At 44.9% G+C, this 7,730-nt stretch overlaps 1 long non-coding RNA gene across 1 annotated transcript; it reads right to left on the bottom strand.

Moving 5' to 3' along the window:
* Positions 1-3,760: 3,760 nt before the first annotated feature.
* LOC141022142 (uncharacterized) lies at positions 3,761-7,127 on the bottom strand. The gene is made up of 3 exons (XR_012183161.1): positions 6,795-7,127; positions 5,617-5,685; positions 3,761-4,027 (listed from the first exon to the last, which is right to left on the bottom strand). It is a non-coding gene; the product is annotated as an uncharacterized lncRNA (long non-coding RNA).
* Between the last annotated feature and the right edge of the window lie 603 nt (positions 7,128-7,730).

The raw sequence follows: 7,730 nt of genomic DNA, 5'->3' as shown, positions 1-7,730 counted from the left end.
TATGTGCAGTTCTATCTCCAGCCTGGTGTCCTCCATAAGCCTCGGAGTGACACTTGCATAGGATCTATTCCTGTTCATGCTCAGGTACACAACGTCTAATAACACCATCTAATCCTTCTTTATAAAGGTGTGGGTCATCCCAAAAGTAATGACTTAAATCATAGAAAAACTTTTTCTTTTGCTGGTATGTGAAACTAGGTGGTATAAATTTAGCAACAATGTAATTAGCATAATCAGCATACCATGGAGCAATACGAGAAGCATTTATGACAGCTAGTTGTTCATCAGGGAAGCTATCATCAATAGGTAGTGGGTCATCAAGAACATTCTCTAACCTAGACAGGTTGTCTGCAACGGGGTTCTCAGCTCCCTTTCTATCAATAATATGCAAATAAAATTCTTGTAGCAAGAGAACCCATCTAATAAGTCTAGGTTTAGCATCTTTCTTTCCATAAGGTATTTAATAGCAGCATGATCAGTGTGAACAGTTACTTTTGAATCAACAATATAAGGTCTGAACTTATCACAAGCAAATACAACCGCTAAAAACTCTTTTTCAGTAGTAGCATAATTTCTCTGCGCATTGTCTAGAGTTTTACTAGCATATTGGATAACATTTAATTTCTTATCAACTCTTTGTCCTAGAACAGCACCTACAGCATAATCACTAGCATCACACATAATTTCAAAGGGTAAATTCCAATCAGGTGGCTGAACAATAGGTGCAGAAATCAAGGCTTTCTTAAGTATTTCAAATGCTTCTACACAATCATCATCAAAGACAAAAGGAATATCTTTATGTAAGAGATTAGTCAGAGGCCTAGAAATTTTTCAGAAGTCCTTAATGAACTTCCTGTAAAACCCGGCATGACCAAGGAAACTTCTTATACCTTTAATGTCCTTGGGACACGGCATCTTTTCAATAGCATCAACTTTAGCTTTATCAACTTCAATACCTCTAAGAAATTTTATGCCCCAAGACAATACCTTCATTAACCATAAAGTGGCACTTCTCCCAATTCAAGACAAGATTAGTTTCTTCACATCTTTGCAAATCGATCAAGGTTGCTCAAGCAATCATCAAAAGAAGTTCCATATACGGAGAAATCATCCATGAAAACCTCAACAATCTTTTCACAAAAATCAGAGAATATAGCCATCATGCATCTTTGAAAGGTAGCAGGTGCATTTCATAAACCGAAAGGCATACGTCTATAAGCAAAGGTACCGAAAGGGCAAGTAAAAGTGGTCTTTTCTTGATCCACTTTTGACACAGGTATTTGAGAAAAACCAGAATAACCATCTAGAAAGCAAAAATGTGTGTGTTTGGATAATCTTTCTAGCATTTGATCAATAAAAGGTAAAGGGTAATGATCCTTTTTAGTAGCTTTATTTAATTTACGAAAGTCAATTACCATCCTATAACCTATAACAATTCTTTGTGGGATCAATTCATCTTTATCATTAGGAACAACAGTAATACCTCCCTTCTTAGGGACACAATGGACAAGACTTACCCACTGACTATCAGCAACGGGTTAGATTATACCTGCCTCCAGAAGCTTTAGTATTTCTTTTCTTACCACTTCTTTCATTTTAGGATTTAACCGTCGTTGGTGATCAACAACCGGTTTAGCGTCTTTCTCCAATTTTATTTTGTGTTGGCATTGAGTGGGACTAATGCCCTTAAGATCATCAAGAGTATATCCAATGGCAGCACGGTGCTTCTTTAGAGTTTTCAATAATCTCTTTTCTTCATGCTCTGAAAGGTTAGCACTAATAATAACAGGATATATCTTTTTCTCATCAAGATAAGCATATTTAAGAGTATCAGGTAATGGTTTAAGCTCAAACACGGGATCACCCTTGGGTGGAGGAGGATCCCCTAGGATTTCAACAGGCAAATTGTGTTTCAAAATAGGTCCCTGTTTAAAGAATACCTCATCTATTTCTCCTCTTTCATTCATAAACATATCATTTTCATGGTCGAGCAAAAATTGTTCTAAAGGATCATTAGGAGGCACGGCAATAGAAGCAAGACCAATAATTTCATCTTTACTAGGCAATTCCTCATCACGTGGTTGTCTATGAAATTTAGAAAAATTAAAATCATGAGACATATCCCCTAAACCTATAGTAACAACATCCTTTTTGCAATCTATCTTAGCATTAACAGTATTCAGGAAGGGTCTACCAAATATAATGGGACAAAAGTTATCTTGTGGAGAACCAAGAACAAGAAAATCATCAGGGTATTTAACTTTCCCACACAAGACTTCAACATCTCTAACAATCCCAACTGGTGAAATAGTATCTCTATTGGCAGGTGCAATATCATGCATAATTTCTTTATATAAGGAATGAGGTATTGCACTTGCACTAGCACCCATATCACATAAGCCATGATAACAATGATCTCCTATTTTAACAGAAATAACAGGCATGCCTACAACAGGTCTATGTTTATTTTTAGCATCAGGTCTAGCAATTCTAGCAGCTTCATCACATAAGTAAATAAAATGCCCATCAATATTATCAGCCAAGAGATCTTTAACCATAGCAATACTAGGTTCAACTTTAATTTGCTCAGGGGGTTTGGGTGTTCTAGTATTACTCTTACGAACCACAGTTGAAGCTTTAGCATGATCCTTTATTCTAACTGGGAAAGGTGGTTTCTCAATATAAGCAGTAGGAACAACAGGATCATTATAAGTGATAGTCTTGTCTTCAACTTTAATAGGTGCAACTACTTTTACTTCAATGGAAGGATTATATTTAAACCACTTCTCCTTAGGGAGATCAACATGAGTAGCAAAGGATTCACAGAAAGAAGCTACTATCTCAGAGTCAAGTCCATATTTAGTGCTAAATTCACGAAAAACATCGGTATCCATAAGAGATTTAACACAATCAAACTTAGGTGTTGTACCTGACTCCTTACCTTCGTCGAGGTCCCAATCTTCAGAGTTGCATTTAGTTCTTTCCAATAAATCCCATTTGAATTCAATAGTCTTCATCATGAAGGAACCACTACAAGAAGTATCGAGCATGGAGCGATTATTGAGAGAAATCCGAGCATAAATTTTTTGAATAATCATTTCTCTTGAGAGCTCATGATTGGGGCATGAATATAAAATTGACTTAAGCCTCCCCCAAGCTTGAGCGATGCTTTCTCCTTCGCGAGGCCAAAAATTATATATATAATTACGATCACGATGAACAAGATGCATAGGATAAAACTTCCGATGAAATTCCAATTTCAATCGGTTGTAGTTCCATGATCCCATATCATCACATAGCCTAAACCATGTCAATGCCTTTCCCTTCAAAGATAATGGGAAGACCTTCTTCTTGATAACATCCTCGGGCATACCTGCAAGCTTAAATAATCCACAAACTTCATCCACATAGATTAAGTGCAAATCGGGATGCAATGTTCCATCACCTGTGAAAGGATTAGCTAGCAGTTTCTCTATCATACCCGAAGGAATTTCAAAGTAAACATTTTCAGTAGGTTCAGTAGGTTGAGGGGTAGCTAATTGTGGTTCCGGCTGAGGTGAAGATACCCCGAACAAACCCCTCAAAGGATTGTTTTCCATAGTAACAAGTGACAGTAAATTTCAGCACACTATATAAAATTTTTCCTTACCAAAGGCGCTTGTGACGCCCTCGATTCAATCGTACACTAATCATACATGCAAATGTGTACGATCAAGATCAAGGACTCACGGGAATATATCACAACACAACTCGACACAAATTAAAATAATACAAGCTTTATATTACAAGCCAGGGGCCTCAAGGGCTCGAATATATAAGCTCGAATACACAAGAGTCAGCGGAAGCAACAATATCTGAGTACAGACATGAGTTAGACAAGTTTGCCTTAAGAAGGCTAGCACAAAAGCAACAACGATCGAAAAGGCAAGGCCTCCTGCCTAGGAGCCTCCTAACTACTCCTGGTCGTCGGCGGTCTCCACATAGTAGCAGGCATCGGCGGTGGCATCTGGCTCCTGGGCTCCGACATCTGGTTGCATCAACCAGAAAGAAGAAGAAAGGGGGAAAAGGTGGAGCAAAGCAACCGTGAGTACTCATCCAAAGTACTCGCAAGCAAGGATCTACACTACATATGCAACATTATCAAAGGAAGGTTGTATATGTGGACTGCGCTGCAGAAATGCCAGAATAGAGGGGAGAGCCTAGTCCTATCGAAGACTAGCATCTTTTGGAAACCACCATCTTGCAGCAATAGGAGGGAGTAGAGTAGCATAAAGTAAAGTAGTAGCAGTGTTATCAACCTCGACCAGAGATCCTTTCTCGACTCCCTGCGAGAAAGCAATCCCAGAGCCATACTATCCAGTTCTCATCATAATCCAATTCTCATCACAAGTATCCAGTTCTAGTTGTATCAATCGGGATACAACTCGAAGTGTCCGTTACCGTAGGACAGGCTATCGATAGATGATTTCTTCCCTGCAGGGGTGCACCAACTTACCCACCACGCTTGATTAACTCCGGCCGGACACACTTTCCTGGGTCATGCCCGGCCTTGGCCAAACAATACGCCGCAACCCGACCTAGGCTTAATAGAGAGGTAAGCACGCCAGACTAAACCTATGCCCCCAGGGGTTATGGGCCATCACCCCAGGAACTCCTGCACGTTGCGTACGCGGCCGGTGAGCAGACCTAGCTACCTCCCTAAAAAGGCAGGAGATTACTAGTCCAACCCAGCGCGCGCCGCTCAGCCGCTGACGTCTATTAAGCTTCGGCTGATGCATACAACGCAGAACACCCATACAATGCCCACGTGATGGTTAGTGCTATCAGGCCAGAGGCCCCTCGGATCAAATATCCAAATCGTAGTGCATTAGGAGCACGCGGTAACAAGCAGAGACTCACGAAAGATGTGACCCCATTGCCCCGTCTCGAGGACTTGCGGCAAGGGCTAGGAATGCCCGGCCACGCCTCGTAATTATCTCGCGGGCACCCTCCAGGTCAACCCGTCTCCACATCACTCGCGGGTACCCCTCAGGGTCGACCCGCCCTTCCAAGTAACAGTTGTAAAGTCCAAGTATCCGTGTGTCCAAACATCAAGGGGAAAACCCGAGGAATCACCCCCGGTGAATTCCACTCGATGTAACCATCAAGGTGAACGTAAGAGGAACCACCCCAGAGGTTCACACTTGAGGGGTTGCACGACAGAGTCGTATCGGAAGTGGTTAAGGCGGAATCACCCTCAATGACCACGACCGAATAGCTACACTACAGGGTTAACATCAGAAGTGCTGTAGAGGTCTCACCCTCGGCACTCGATAGTAACCCAGTAGTGTCGAGCAACTAAGGGGAAAGTGATGTGCGGTGCCGGGGCCTGGTCTTCGATCCCGTTGATCGGGTCTTCAATGATGAAGCAGGGGCAATCGGGACAAAGTGGGGGTCTCTGATGGGTCTCTACCCAACCTATACTAAACAGTTTAGGACAACCAGGTAGGTAACAACAACAGGTTACAATAAACAGGCTATGCATCAGAATAGGAGCAAACAATAATAGTAGCAAAATCTAATGCAAGCATGAGAGAATGGAATGGGCGATATCGGGATGATCAAAGGGGGGCTTGCCTGGTTGCTCTGGCAAGGAGGGGTCGTCGTCGACGTAGTCAATCACAGGGGCAGCATCAGTCTCGGGGTCTACCGGAGAGAAGAGGGGGAAGAAACAATAAATATAAAGCAAACATAGCATCACAAAGCATGACAAGACGATAAGCAGAACTAGGGCCGACCTAACGTAGTACTGCATGATATAGGTGAAGGGGGAATTCAACTGGGAATGTATTCCCGGTACCGGACCTGTGTCAGACAGATGACCGGAGGGGAAAAGTTCCATGTTCAGATAGTTAGAGGCATCTGCCAGGTATGTGGGTAGCGTATTCAGGTTCGGCTCATTTTTCTGATCAACTTTCATATATAAAACTTTTTCATCCGAGTTACAGATTATTTGATATTAATTTTGAAAGTTTTAAACAGTTTTCACATTTTACTGAATTAATAATATTTCAGAAATATTAAATAGCTAAAAGCTAAGGGCACCCAAAAGTGTACCCAGCAAGGGTGTGTGAGGCTGGCAATGGGGCCCAGGGTCCTAGTTGACCCAGTCAGCAACCCAGTCAGCAGTCAACTGGGTTGACTGTTGACCGGTCAAATATGACAGGTGGGGCCAATTGTCATTTTCAGAGGTGGTTAACAACAGTTATTTAGTTTTAACAGATTCTATTTAGAGAGAGGGCCCCTCTAGTCACCGAGTATTAGGGGGATTAAACTAAAACCGGATTAGGCCCTCCTAATTAAACTGCCTGGGCCCACTGGTCATAGGCTATGCGCGCACGCAGAGGCGCACGGCGAGCGTCGGCAGGCGCACAGGCCACGCACGAGCGGCGGCGCGGGGTGCGGGCGAGGCACGGGCGCGGCCCTAGGCCAGCAGGCAACAGTAGTCGCGGGACGGGACGGGCGCGGTGCCTCGATCCCGGACGCTGGAGCTGCGGCAAAAGTGGCAGTCACGTGCGGCAGCAGCAGGCCGCATCGCCAGCGGGGGCGGGCGCACGCACGGGGCACAGCCCGGGCGTAGCCGGTGCACAGACAAGCGGGGCCACGGGCACAGCCCGGGCGTAGCCGGTGCATCGTCAACGGTCGCGACGAGGGCGCACGGCGATTCCGGCGTCGGCCAGAAGAACGGGCGGCGCGGACGACAGCCTAAGCCGGTGAATCGGGGATAGGGAAGAAGAGGACGGACGGCGGCTCACCCCCGTTGCAAGGGAACACCGGTGAGGCTCGGTGGAGCTGCGGTTGAGGAGGAGGTCGAGGACGGCGCGGGTGATGAGGACGAGGCGGCGGGGCAACATCGGGGCTAGGTGGCCTCGGTGATCCGGCGGCGTCACACCGTCGGGGAGGCGGGTCCCGATCTAGAACGAGGGGGCGAAGGAGAAGGGCGATGACGTCCGGTGAGGACCGGCGGCGGCGCGGGTGCAAGGCGTCGGGGGCGGCGGTTGCCACCTACGGGATCCGCGCGGGGGAGGGAGAGAGAGGTGGGTGAGATCGAGGGGAGTGGGGGAGCGAGTGGTGGAAGTGGGTCGGGGGAGGCTAGGGTTTCGTGGAGTGGGGGCGAAGGAGGCCCGGCTGGGCCTGGTGGGCCGGCCGGTGCGGCGGCCAGCTGGGCCATTTGGCCCAGCGTGGGGGTGTTTCTTTTTTTACATTTAAATTTGTAACTTTTCTGTTTATCATCATTTTTTAGCCTCAATTTTTCATTTTCTTTTAGTACCAAATGAGTTTTGTTTTGAACAAAACTTGGCACATAAATCTAACACAATACCTTGAGATGGAATAGAAAGTTTGGGGTCAAGAGGAGTTGACTAATCATTTGTAGAAATTTCAAAAGGCCAATTTTAAATGTTGCTGGACCACTAAATAATTTCCAGGAGCACTTTCGGAATCCAAAAGAGGTTGGTTCCAACATGACAAATACGTAGGGATCATTTGCCACACTTTGAACATTTTTGTTTTCAGGTTTGGCAAATATGAATTTTAGACTTTAGATTGGATTTGAATTTGAATTGTGATTTGGATCACGTGATGATTAGCAACAGTAACATGATGACATGGCACCATTAATAGGGGATTATTGTAGCATGACACTGGGGGTGTTACAGCACTTCACTCCCCGACAACGGCGCCAGAAAAGA

This window comes from Aegilops tauschii, chromosome 1, assembly GCF_002575655.3.
Source record: "Aegilops tauschii subsp. strangulata cultivar AL8/78 chromosome 1, Aet v6.0, whole genome shotgun sequence".
Classification (NCBI taxonomy): Eukaryota; Viridiplantae; Streptophyta; class Magnoliopsida; order Poales; family Poaceae; genus Aegilops; species Aegilops tauschii.
This window is presented reverse-complemented; position numbering and strand designations above follow the sequence as displayed.